This window comes from Castor canadensis, chromosome 13 (assembly GCF_047511655.1).
Source record: "Castor canadensis chromosome 13, mCasCan1.hap1v2, whole genome shotgun sequence".
Lineage (NCBI taxonomy): Eukaryota > Metazoa > Chordata > Mammalia > Rodentia > Castoridae > Castor > Castor canadensis.
This window is the reverse complement of record NC_133398.1, coordinates 41,100,660-41,115,851: the sequence shown is the minus strand read 5'-3', so window position 1 is coordinate 41,115,851 and position 15,192 is coordinate 41,100,660.

The following is a 15,192-nucleotide window of genomic DNA, read 5'->3' as shown; positions in this document are numbered from 1 at the left end:
AATCTGAAGTACCCTGGGAATTCCACCACCGTGAGGCTTCTTAGAAGGGGAGAATTAAGCTTTGTATTTTTTTCAACTTTGTGCAGTTTTTCCATTTAAACTTTGTGGAAATTGTTAGTCTGTTAGTGCATAGCAATTAAAGACAGTACAGACAGATAACTAAAGAAAGGAAAACTGGCAAACAGCACTAGAAAATTCTCACTTCCTGAAGAAGTAGCTTACAGTTCCAGAACGGAACTGTAAGTCTAATTTTCTAGAAAGTAAAATGAGGGTTCAGAGAGGTGATGTGATTTAGACAATAGTTACTAATACTCCTAGCTTGCAAATGTCACCAACAATGCCATATGACAACACATATCACATCCTTTGACTCATTATAGTAACCAGATTTCAAGAAGTCCCAAGATTCCCAATCCCTGGTGTAACGAGCCCTCTAGAGGTTATTCAGTCATGTAATATTTAGACTTTGCTGGGAAGGGGTTTTCTAAATATAATTAAGGTCCTAATCCATTGACATTAACATAGAAGAGTCTCCTCAGTGAGTCTGGTCTACTCACATGAACTCATAAAAAACATGGGTCTTTTTCTAGTGAGAGAATTTCAAAGCATAATAGGAAACTGGCATGAGAAAGTGGTATACACTGAATTGTGTCTGCTCATAATCCATACATTGAAACCGTGACTATGTTTGGAAATAAGTCCTGTAAGGACGTTTTCAAGATTAAATAAGTTATGAAAGAAGGGCCCTAATGTAATAGAAGTGATGTGTTTGTAAGAAAGAGAAAGGGACACCCCTCCCTGTGGTGAGCACACAAGGAAAGGCTGTGTGAGCACACAGAAAAAGGCAGCCACCTACAAGCCAGGAAGAGAGGCCTGCCCCAAAACTTCCCTTGAGGGCTCTTTCATAATGAGCTTTTCAGTTCAGAATTGTGAGGGAGTAAATGCCACCTGGTCTGTTAGGGCAGCCCAAGAAGACTAATACAGGAAGATTCTCCATTTCAGGTGTTGAGACTAAGAGCATCATATGACAAGGAATGTGGAAAACAGCCTCTAGCTGAGAGCCACGGAGGAAACAGGGCCCTGAAACCTACAGCTGCAAGAAACTGAATTCAGATACAATTGTGAGAACTGGAGGACAGCCCCAGGCTCCGGGAGAGGATACAGACAGCCCACACCTTGATTTCTGCCTGTGAGAACCTGAGCAGACCTCCCCACCACACTGTACTTATCCGCCTTGCAAAACTTTGCTTTATAAAGCACTCTTGTTTTAAGCTGCTAGATTTGTGGTTGCTTTTCAAAGTGACTAAAAACTAATACTTTCAATAATGCTAGTTCTAAAATTTGATGCTTAAGAAATAATCTGAGGTGTAGGCAAAAATGTCTACATTATTTAATAAGTATTTTCAAAATAATAGAGTTAAAAACCTCCACTCCACTAGTGTTTATTGTATCAATTGTGACATATCCACATGATGGAATATTCTGTAGCTATCAAGATGTATGTGAAAACAATACCATAAGACATGACTAAATGAAAATAATGTTAATATTTGCATGCACATGCAGATATTATTCATGTACATAGAAAATATTTTATGTTTCAAAAATGGTTAATGAATATAACTCTGGACATAGGATTAGAGGTTACTGATTTGAAGATTTTTCTTTTTGTGTTTTCCTGTGTTTATCAATTATTACTTATTATTAAAACAACAATTATTATTTATAATGAAGAGAAAACAATAATAAGTTGCATTTTAATGCTATTTCAAATGAAAATATTGTTATTTTTCTATCATCCTTCAGAAATGAGATACAGAGATATTTTTCGGTGGGTTGCCAGTATTATTTGGGAGAGGAGCTACTTTTTGTTTTTTGTAAAATAATTATATCTCAATTTGTGTAGGTCTTCAGGATTCATCCTGTTCACAAAGGGTAAGGTTTCGGGATCATAAGACATTCACCCCACAGAGATTGGACCTATCAATGTTAACATGTATTTTTGCAGCTTCTGAGGTATTTTTTTTATTTTTTATCTTTTATTTTCTTTATTGCTGTGCTGGATGTGGGTACATTGGGGCATTTATGAAAGTTCTTAAAATATATCGAATATATCATACTTGAATTCTTCCCCTCCACCATTCTCCTTTATCCTCCTTGTCCCCATTCCTGGAACAGTTTCAACAGGCATCATTTTTCCAGTTACATACATGTGTACAGAGTATTTGCACCATAAATACATTTTGGTAAGCTATAAGTCATCAAAATAACAATTATAATTATTATAATTGAGAAATTAACTTAGATGGAAAATTTTGATTATATTAGTCAGCTAGATAGATACATAACTGAAAAAACTGACAAAATGTAGAGGGCAAAGTATAAGAGAGAATGCACTGAGGTGTTTCAATGTGTTCAGTACCTGAGTACCAGAAAAAGTACAGCAAAATTCAATACTGATTTAATTTAGAAGTTCCCTATGCTTTATTTTTATGCTTATAGCTAGTTCATTAATTACCTTCTTCAGAACAAAGTTTGGAAGCTGAATTAAATGATACTTATAAAGCTCATTTTTAAAACAATCAAATGAAGGCAAAAATAATTGGTAATTGCTATAACAACTGGACCTGATTAATTCCGCTTTAGAAATACTGCTGCTTAGATTTGGGTAAAATGAGAGACTAGAAACACTACAAATAAGCACAAAAATGTCAAAATAAAGACAAGCATTTCATCACATTTGACTCAAGGGAAAGGTGGCAACTTTAGCAAGATAAATTATAACATTGTTTCTGGGGAATAAAAATGGCTGATGAAAACCTAAGTTTAAAACTTGGAAAATGATATTTTCAGTTTTCACAAAAGTATGGACTTGATATAAACAAAGAATCTTGTGTTATTCTTATGTCTTCTGGAAGGAAGAACAACTCTCTTGAAGGATTCATTTGTATCTTTTAGAGTTTCCAAACTGCATTCTCACAGCAAACTGATTACACAGACCCTTAGTATCCATAATTACCTGATTCCATGGAGACTGCAAGGAGGAAAACCAGGAATACTCAGGAAGCATAGTACTATATTGAGGATTCTTGATTCATTTTTCCCATAATACCACCCAACTTCCATGTCACCTTTCAACAAATCTAAAATTTTCACTTGATCACTTCAAGTAAACACATTCAACTTTTGCCTTTCTTTTGTGGGCATCCTTTGCTTTTTAGGAGGCATATTTTCACAAAATTAAGGACAGGGGAAAACACAGCAGATTACAAGACAATTTAAGCACAACTGATAATAGCACAGGACTTCTCTGCATCAACTGAGCTGTGTAATGCACATGTAGGAATTTAAAATTTAGGTTTTTTTATTTTACAAATTTATTAAATTTTTTTACATCACTTGGTCAAAACCACATGTAATAAGCCCACAAATAAAGCAGGTTTAACATATGGGATTTAGATATATTGAGTACTTACTCTGTGAAAACACTATGCTAAATGTTAGACATGGACCTATCAACCTTTCTCTCCAGCTGCTTAGTCCACCAGAGGAAAACATGACAACATAGCAAAGCAGCCAGAAAGCAAGGCGGAAAGTGACACAGATGCAAAGGTTTACGTTGAGTGTGGGCTGACAAGTGTAGGTCCTTTCTGGGCAGGACATGGATGATGTAAATAGCACCTTACTAGATAGCTTGGATGGTGATGAGACCCTGATAAGGAAGCACATTTCAGGTAGAAAGAATAGCACAGAGAAATTTGGCACCTGGGAACAGATATGTGAGTAAGCTTCTAGTAAGGCAGAGTTCAAACTTCTTAGAAGACTTCAGAGATTTTAGAAAAGGTCCTATCCTCAGTATATTTTTATTCACTTATACATCACTTAACAGCAAAGAATTTCTGCTTCAGATGAACAAAATTTTACAAAGTCTTTGCCTTGGTGGATCTTATAAGGCATCAGGTGATAGACAAGTTATCAGGCAAAGCTAATATAAAGCAGTCTTAACTATGGGCAATCCCTAGTTCTGCTCCAATCTCAGAAGACAATATTTTTGTTGTTGTTGTTTTATGATTATTTATTTATTTTAAGAGGCAAATGTTATCCTTGGTGAATGAGTTGTAACTGAGCCAAGCTATCATGGCAATTCCAGTCTCCTTCACCCAAACCTCCTTCTTTCCTCCCAAGCTGGGAGTTGCCAGTGAGCAAATTAGTACAAAATACTAACAATGTGCTCTTAAATGTGCTTTATTACATTAATGTTATATATTATATTTTGCAAACCATATATATTTCCATAGTGTATATAGTTATCTAAATATGCATGTATGTTTTCTCTTTTCCACATAGAGTACTCCAGGTATCTGCTTAAAATTATCATACCAACCTATGTGTAGATGTTAGAACCTAAGCTTCTATAGCCCTATAATCATATGCCATATGATAAAGAGTTTAGCTCGCATTTCTTTCCTAGCCTTTTAGAGACATACTCTGGTATGCCAGTGTGCTTTTTTAAGAAAGACATTTCTCAGACCCGGCCTGTATTTGGAGTGAATACAGTACACTGGGGCTGCTGGTTTCCTTGGTACAATATGGGAGTCCTTACCTTCACCTAGAAATAAACTGTCATTGAACTATACCTAGAAAGAGTCCCCTGTTTTTCATAGTTTATTTTTTATGGGTCCCTTTTTTCAGGATACCAAGTTTGAAAATAAACATCAACACAAGAAGTAGTAATGATTTTATCTTTGAAACCATTGGGGCATTGTCAACTTTACACCTGCCTCTCCACTAATTAGATTAGTTTAGTTTTTTGTGGCCTGATGCCTACTATCCTCATATCTCGAAGGACTGGTGCCTGAGATACATTCAGAAGGATGTATTAATTTTGCTTCTGCTTCACTGTGGCCCCTGTGCCCACCTTACTCTACACATGGACTCAGATTCTAACAGTCTCACCCAGTGATGGTCTGACCTCCGTCTGTAGATGTGAGGAGTCTGATTCCTCCTCTTCGCCTTGGATTATTTCTGATCTTCAAGAGTCTGCTAAGATTTCCTTTCCCCAAAATGATGCATTTCTTTCTTTCTGCAGCTAATCAGGAACACAGAAGCGTTGTGAGAAATAACACAGAAAAGACTTAATACAGATTTCTCTTTCTATCCATTATTGTCCCTTTTCTGTAAAAACTTCTTTGCATCAGAATGTGGGACAAGTGTCAATTTTAGAGGAGCCAGGTAACATGCAAAATAACTTCAACCTATTTCTACGAGTATATATGAATATGCCAGCCCCCTCCCTTCTCTGAAAAATTGAAATGGTCTGAAACTACAGAGGAAATATTCTTTCTCGTGGGACAAACTGAAGTTACCACCATGAAGAGTAATAGAAGAGAATGGTTTGTATTATGTACATGGGAAATAATCAAAGTACAACATTTTGGTATATAAAAGAGGTAATACTAAGAGAATGCTTGGATACTCCTCCCCCCCAAAAAAGACTCAGAACTTAGAAGATCCAATTGTGAGGAAAGAAATTTCCACAGCAAAAGGAATGAACTTTACTTTCTCCCATTATGATGAATAAAGAATCAGTCACTGGACAGACCAGAAGTAGGCAAACAGCAATGAGGAACAGATCAGAGTTGAGAACACACAGAAAACAAAACTCATTATGATGGATGACACTGGTAGGGATGAGTAGAAGGTTCACCTTGACTTGGTGATCATCACTGTCAAATTGTTCCACAAAAATTGCAACAACTTGCAAACCCACTAAGAATATGTGAAAGTAAACAATTCTTCCATCTTCACCTATACAGAATGTTAGTGTTTTAATTGTTAACATAATTTCATTTGCATTGTTTTATAATGAATTGCAGAGACTTTTTATACCTTTATGAATAATCTGTGTCTATTTATCTATAAATTAATAGGAAAGCTGACAATAGATATTATGATGATAATACATGATATTAAGTAAGAGACTCTACTCTGCCCTTGAGCAGTTCGCAGGTGGGTGCACTGCTGAGCTGACAAGCTTCCCATGACACTCACTCCGATTCTGAATTTTTGTTTTGAGATGATGGGCATTCCAATAATTGGAGGCGTGAAGAAGTGGGAATTACTTGCTTCTCATTCCAGCCACCAGATTAAGTATATCTTGCTATTGTTTTTGGGTGACTGATCTGCTTATATCCAGGTGCCAAGACACTTAACAAAATTAGATCTAAGGAGAAAGAACAAGACCAGCTCCAGAATAATGGTTATATTTATGGTGTTTTAAATCTTGATTTGTCTCTCGTAACAAAGGCAGGTACAGGCATTATAATTGCTTTGTGGTTCTTTTTTTCGGTAATTGCTTCAGATTCTTTTAGGTCGTTGGTACAAGAAAGTCTTCTTGACTGTAAGTTTCTCTGGAGCCAACAAGTGGCTTTATTGTGCTTTTCCTAAGATTTACAATGTGGCTTAATACATGGCAGTTATTAATCAATACTGTGGAATGGTTTCTGATTATGCAAGTGAACATTCAACAATTAATATAAGAAAAATAATAACAAAACATAAATGACATCTAAGAATATAAATTATTAAGAATTCCAACCCTCCAAAATCAATCCTGACATCTCTTCATGCTGTTGAAATTTTTAAAATGTCATTCTTCTGAAGTGGTGCTTCCCTCTCTCATTGTTCCTGACACACACAGTTCTCTCTCATGTTATGGTATGAAGCTTTGGCATGCAGCATTTGCAGGGAATATACATTCTGACAGTGTGGTGCACTCTTTGATAGAAAAATGTGCTGTATTGACCTGATAGTGGTAAAATGCTTGAGATTTACTCTCTTTTCCTTCTGTGGATGATGAGTAAAGTTCTTTCAGCTAAACAGTAGAGAAAAATTATTTTTCTACATAAATATTATTAGTCATAATATGTATCCTCTTTATAAATAGATACTAGTTATCTTTAAGAATGTCATGATCATCAGGAAAGTCAAGGCAAATAAATATCTAAAAAAATCTATTAATCTTTATGAATCAAAAATATCATACAGAAAATATATTACCATTTCCCCTTATAAAAACATTATTTTCTAATTTTATATCTGATTATGGAGGAAATACATATAATTTTCTACCATTAGAGACTATAGACATATATTCAAAAGACAATTTCAAAACATTTATATCTTCTTTACTACTCTGGGATAAAAGCTAATAGCAATTTGTTACATTTTATTCTTTCATTTTCCTACTTATGAGTTTATAAAAGAAATTATAACTTTTTTGTAAATACAATTTGAAAGTCTGTTAAAAAGCAAAACTAATTTTTTTCTTATGATTATACTTTCATGTCACTAAACACTAATTTAAAGGACATTGTTGGAACTTAACTAAAATTTATGTAACCATCTGCCTACTGCAGAAAATTTAGAACATTACAGTTGTTTGGCTATACTACATAACAATGCTGTGAACATTTATGAGTCTGTGTCCAGTGCACCCTTAATTTGAAACCTGGAATTCTCACCAACTAGTTATACCCCTTTAGCTACTATTTGCTCTCCTCCAGAGGCAGTAATGACTATGCAATTTTAAGTGCTCACTACCTAACGTTACATTGTTATCTGGAAACCTAAACATAATAAATTGACATCTACAAGATATGAGTGCTCACATAAGATTTAATATTCCATTTTAATAATGATGTTCCTCCAAAATTCATCTACAGATTTGATTTCGAATAACATAGGTGTTGCTACACCTATGTTATGTCTTACATGAAAAATACAATGTTTTTGCATATATTTTTCATCCCTAATGATAAATCCAAGGCAGTTTAAAAGAATAAGTTTAAATCACACATATATAAAATAAATCATGAAATCATCCCTCATTCCTCAAACCTACTATATTCCTTCCCAGAGTAAATCAAATTATTTTCAATTTGTGTATACATGTTATCTCACACATGTGTGTATGTGGGTGCACATATATACATATGTACAAAACACATACTGTGTATTTTTGTATAACAGCTTTTATTTTTTCCAAAATTGGGATCATATGCAATGTGTCCTTATGAGTACTTGTCTACTTAATGTCGATCAAGGGCAATTTCATTATACCTTCTTTTTTAATATAATTTTTTTACTTATCTCAACATGATCAGTTTACATCTATTAGATCAGCAACAAAATATAAGTAATTTTGAATGAGAATACTAACAGAGTCTTTTTTAAATGATTTTTAAACTATTGTTAAAGAAAGCACTCAACAACTCTACAGGTTAATCCAGTATCTCTAGGTATGGTCAAGTGAACTACTGAGTTCTTGATTTAGAACCAGAAAGCATACTATTTAACTTTTGTATATTTATGTGTTACATAGTGTACATTAGGAAAATAAGAGATGCAAGAGGATGAGACCAAGCACAGAACTCACAAATAAGCATATTCCCTGAGGAATTGCACTGAAATATAAAATAAGTGTCTTTCCAAGTAAATTTGGTTTCTTATTAAAAGGAAGAAATAATTTTTAAAAAGTAGACAGCACAGCAGGATCATATTCATAAAATATATTTTATTACAAAATAAGGCAAATGATTTGCTAAAAATACAAATGTATCGGAAGTAGAAATCTAATGTTTCTAGATTCCTCTTTTCATAGTTATCTTTGTTAACAATTATTGTTTATACATTCTCAGTTTTCTTTTATATATAACATCATTTTCTGTACAGGTACTACTAGCCTTTTTCAAACATCTTTTCCAAACCTTTTCCTCTATGCCTTTTTCACTTGTGTGTGCAAGTGTCTGTGTGTGTTGCAGTGTGACTGTGTGTTCCCTTTTATGACCCACAGGCTTCAAGTCTTGCTTTGTAAAGCCATTTCTATTTCCAAAATTATATGATTTTTTTTCTTTTGTATTTTGTAACTTGTGTGTTGTGATAGTATAAAGAGTGATTGAAAAACATTTCTTCTCACAATATGCTTTTTATAGACAATGAAATCAATTGTTCCCTAGGAAAAGAATGACATTGCATTTAATGGAGCCAAATATGTTTGGAATCATCAAGTACAAGATCAATTAGCTAGAAAACTGATAGTCCTATAAATTTATAGAGAAACATCTCAACGAACCCCCCTACAATTCATGAGCAATTGGCAAGAAGGACACTCACAGAAATTACTCACACATTTTACCATTAAAACACGTTGAAAGTTACATATGTAACTATGCTTGTGCACACACATGTGTGCACACATGTAAAGGAAACTTGTAGATTTAAATAAGTTTTTAATGTTCTTAGACAAATTCATATTGTGGGCATATATTTAAGTTGTGCAGGTTTACCTGTATTTACTAATGCATTTTTGTCTTTATCCATTATAAGAAGTTTCCCAAATCATCTTCACAATCTCTTTATAATAAATTAGCAATCCTAGGCTTCAAGACCCTTTCCTGGTTAACAGCTTTTAACAGCTAGCACATAAGCTCAGAGAAGGACAGTAATTTTTTAATTTCTTGCTCTATCTAAACTGCACATAATGTCTTTTCCATTTATGCATCTTTCTGAGCATGATGCTTCAGTTTAATATCAGGCACGGTGGGTGATACAGAATTCAACCACGGAGCCTCCCATGCATTGACATTAGATGTCATTTTCTGATGGTCATCTAAAAACTGATGACTCCTTCTAACCCCACTAAAATTCCACAGTGCTTCGTATCCTTCAGGACAACATGAGGGACAATCTACTGATGTAAACATTCTGTACATACTGAATTCCCTAGCTTTATCAGCATAACAACCCCATCACATGAATGGAAGAAAATAAACTTGTAACTGCCTTTGTGTTTCACAACTGTCAGTTGTGAAATGCTACTGTACCAATAAAATTTCTTAAAGAATGGGATTAAGTCTCCCAGTTTGTTTTTTGTTAATTGCAGATTTTTGGTGCTTGCTTAATTATACAGATTAAACACAATGACTGCAGAAATTTGGATAACAAAAGAACACAAATAAATGAAATATAATTTATAATTCAAGTATCTGGGGACAATTTGTATCAGAAATTTGTTGAACATCCATCATAACTGTTTCTTTATGTATGTTGTTTTCTATATGTTTCTTTACTCCAAATGCAGTTCTACCTCTACCAATTGATGAGTTGGGAAAACTAACAAATGTATCATACAAAAGCTGAAACAAAAAGCATAATGGCATAAAAATAAAAGCCACTAAATACATATAAAGAGACAGTAAGGAAAATATGCAGTAGTAGCTGCTGAAGAAATGTTTCCTTTCTCACTTTGTGCATGACAAGTGGCCTGGTCTTCAGCTGCATGCTAGCTCTTGTAAAGTATGGTGTGACATCAGGCCTTATGGCCTTTCTCTCAAGAGTGTCTTCCCCCACTATTTACCTGGTAACTCATGGAAGTAAATTATTACTTTTCTTCACAGAATTGAATTCTCTCTCTCTCTCTCCCTCTCTCTCTCTCTCTCTCTCTCTCTCTCTCTCTCTCTCCTTAACCCCCCTCAGCACGTACATAGACCAGAAAATTCAACTACCAAAATTCTTTACTATCTGTTAAGTCAATTTTGAATTATAATCAAAATAATGCTCTTCAGGCAACAATGATTTTTCTATCACTACCAGTGCATTTCATGATGCACAATTGCTAAATAGCTCAATCACATGGAATAATCCTAAATGGATTATTTCATGAAAATCTTTGATAACAAGACCTTTGAAAACTGCACAGTATAACAAAGGGGTTGTTCAGGATGGGGTATACCCGCAGTCTCTTAATGAACCTACTGAAAGAACATCAGAATCTTGGTACAAGGAGAGAACTTTTTAGGATTATAATCTATAGCAGTCCCACCCCTGCTTCCTCAACCCACAGTAGCCTTGAAAATCAAACATAGCTCCATAATCCTTATATACCAGCAACCTAACATCCCCTAGACAGGAATCCAAGGGATCCAAGGGGGATTTGAAAACATCTGACATATTCCAGGCAATTATAGAAAATCAAGTGTTTATATAGGATTTTAAATATATAATATATATTTTTTAAGGAAAATAATACAAAGGCCCTAAATTCTCACCGCTGTTTGACTTTAAGCAAAAGTGAAGGCAAGGACAATAACTACGCAAGAAAGAACACAAACTACAGATAGACATGGTGTGCATGACTTCCCAGTAATTGGGAGGCTAATGAAACAGAATTGAGAGTTTGAAACTAGTCTGGGTTGTACCCAGAGACCTAGACTAATGCTAAGAAAACGTGAATGGAACACGCAAGACATCTGGGACACCTAACATGTGAATCAAATGTGTAAAAGAAGAAGAGGAGATACAAACTAAAGGCAGTGACAACCTATTCAACAGACCAATGGCTGAAAAATTCCCTAACCTCAAGAAAGAAAGAGTCACCCAGGTGCTGGAAGTTTACAGAACACCAAACCATCAAGAACAAAAATGAAGCACCCCCAGACACATCATAATCAAAACAGTCAGCACACAGAACAAAGAAAGAATACTGGAAGCTGAAAAAGAGAAAATACAAATCACATATAAAGGCAACTCCATTAGACTAACAGAAGATTTCTCAATTCAAACTCTAAATACAAGAAGGTCATGGAAATACATAATCCAGGCCCTGAAGAAAAACAACTGTCAACCTACATTAGTCTACCCAACAAAACTATCCTTCCCAATTGAAGGAGAAATTAAAACCATCCACAAGGGAAAAACTAAAGGAATTCACAACTACCAAGCCAGCACAACAGAAGATACTTAAAGGACTTTTACATACAAAAGAAACTAGAGTGAGACAGGAAGACTCACGAAAGAATAAACCCTTTTGAGCAAGCAGACTGGTAAACAAGAAATAGGTAAAACCAAATAAAAGAATTAAAATGAATGAAATCAACAGGCACATCTCAACATTAATACTGTATATAGATGGCTTCAATGCCCCAATCAAAAGATACAGAATAGCAAACTGGATTATAAAAGAAGATCTTAACCATATGTTGCTTACAAGACACTCACCTCACTAAAAAAAAACAACACTGGCTTAGAGTCAAAGGATAGAAAAGGGTTTTCCAAGCAAATGGACCCCGTAAACAGGCAGCAGTAGCTACACTCATATCTGACAAAGTAGACTTCACACAAAAATCAGTCAGAAGATACATGAAGGTTCCTTCATATTAATTAAAGGAACAATTCATCAAGAGGAAATACCAATTCTTAACATGTATACACAAAACACAGGGGCACCTATCTACATTAAAAAAACAAAACCCTCTAATGGACCTAAGAGCACAGATAGACCCTAACATAGTGGTAATGGAGACCTGAATATCCCATTGTCACCAATAGGTAGGTCATCCAGGCAAAATATAAACAAAGAAACTTCAGAGCTATTCTTAACACTAGAATAAATAGACACAGTAGATATCTACAGAGTATTTCACCCAACAACCAGGCAATGCAGAATCTTCTCTGTAGCTCAAGGATCTTCCTCCAAAATAGATCATATTTTAGGACACAAAGCAAGTCCCAACAAATTCAAGAAAACTGAAATATCCCTCGGCATCATATCAAATTACAATGGAATAAAACTAGACCTCAACAACAAAAGAAACCACAGGAAATATTCAAACACATGGAGATTGAACAACATACTGCTGAAAGACCAGTGGATAAACAAGGAAATAAGAGAATAAATCAAAAAGTTCCTGGAATTCAATGAAAATTAAAATACAACCTATCAAAATCTGTGGGACACAGCAAAGGCCATGCTAAAGGGAAAGTTTATAGCTACAAGTGCCTGCAATAAAAGCAGAGACCTCCCAAATAAACAACCTAATGATGCACCTTAAACACCTAGAAAAAGAAGAACAAATCAAACCCCAAGCCAGTAGATGGAAAGAAATAATAAAGATAAGGCCAAGATCAGTGAGTCTGGGACTAAAAAAAGAAAAAAGAAAAGAAATAAAGAATCAATGAAATAAAAAGTTAGATCAACAAACCCTTAGCCAACATGACAAAATGCAGGAGGGAAAAGAGCCAAATTAGGAAAATCAGAGATGAAAAGGGACACATAACCACAAATAGTAATGAAATCCAAAGAATCATTAAAAAGTACTTTGAAAACTTATATTCAAGTAAACTGGAAGAAATGGATACATTTCTGGATGCATATAACAACCAAAAATGAACCAAGAAGATACAAAACACCTTAATAGTCCTATTCCAAGTAATGACATTGAAGCAGTAATAAAGAGCCTCCCTACAAAGAAGAGCCCTGGACCTGATGGATTCATGGCTGAATTTTACCAAACTTTTAAAGAAGAACAAACACCAATATTCCTCAAAGTTTTCCAAGAAATAGAAAGGGAAGGAACACTACCAAACTCATTCTCTGAAACCAGCATTACACTCATTCCAAAGTCCAATAAAGATGCAACCAGAAAAGAGAATTATAGACCAATATCATTAACAAATATATACACAAAGATTCTCAACAAAATACTAACATACAGAATTCAACAACACATCACAAAGATCAAAAACCATGACCAAGTCGGTTTCATTCCCGGAATATAAGGAAGATCCAACATACATAAATCCATAAACTTAACACAGCATATAAACAAAAGCAAGGACAAAAAGCACACAATCCTCTCAACAAATGCAGAAAAAGCATTTAACACCCTTTCATGATAAAAGTTCTAAAGAAAGTAGGAATAGAAGGAATGTTCCTTAACATAGGCCATATACAACAAACCTACAGACAACATCATAGTAAATGGAGAACAACTGAAACCATTCCTATTAAAGTCAGGAACAACATAGGGATGTCTGCTTCCTTCACTCTGATTCAAATGAGTTTTGGAATTACAGCCAGAATAATAAGTCAAGAGCAAGAAATAAAAAGGATTCAAATAGGGAAGAAGTCAAACTACCCTTATTTGCAGATGACATACTACTACACCTAAGAGACCATAAAACCACTACTAAAAGCCTGTTAGAAATCATAAATTCTTTCAGCAAATTAGCAGGATATAACATTAACATATAAAAATCAAGACCCTTCCTATATACCAACAACAAGTAGACTGAGAGTGAAATCAGGGAAATAATCCATTTGCAATAGCCTCAAAAACAATAAAGTACCTTGGAATAAATTGAATGAAAGAAACCAAAGACATTTTAAATGAAGACTATAAGCCAGTGAAGAAAGAAATTGAAGAAGACATCAGAAGATGGAAAGATTGGTAGAATCAATATTGTGAAAATGTCCATAGTACCAAAAGCAATCTACATGTTCAACACAATCCCTATTAAAATTCTGATGACATTCTGCACAGAAATAGAAAAATGAATCTTGAAATACATATGGAAACACAAAAAACCTCAAATAGCCAAAGCAATTCTCAGCAAAGTGTCCAATGCTGGCGGCATCACAGTATCCAACTTCAAACTATACTACAGAGTTATAACAATAAAAATAGCATAGTATTGGCACAAAAACAGACAGGAATACCAATGGATCACAATAGAAGACCCAGACATAAACTCACACAACTACAGCCAACTGATCTTCGACAAAGGAGTTCAAAACACACAATGGAGAAAAGACAGCCTCTCTAACAAATGCTGCTAGGAAAACTGGATATCTATATGTAGAAAACTAAAAATAGATTCTTGTCTTTCATGCTGTACCAAAATCAACTCAAAGTGTATCAAAGACTTGAATATAAGGCCTGAAACTTTAAAGCAATTCCCAAGAAGCAGTAGGAAATACACTGAAACAGATAGGTATAGGGAATGACTTCCTAAACAGAATTCAAAAGGCTCAGCTACTAAAAGAAAGTAAGAACAAATGGAACTGTGTCAAACTTAAGAGCTGCATAGCAAAGAAAACAGCCACTGGACTGACTCAAGAGACAGTCCACAGAATGGGGGGAAAATCTTTGCTAGCTACTCATCTAATAAGGAACTAATATCCAGAATGTACAGGGAACTCAAAAAACTAAATCCCCAAAGAATTAATACCCCAATGATAAAAAGGTCACTTGAGTTAAATGGTATTCTCAAAGGAAGAGGTATAAATGGCCAGTAAATACATGAAAAAGTGTTCAACTTCCCTGGTAATAAAAGAGATGCAAATCAAACAAA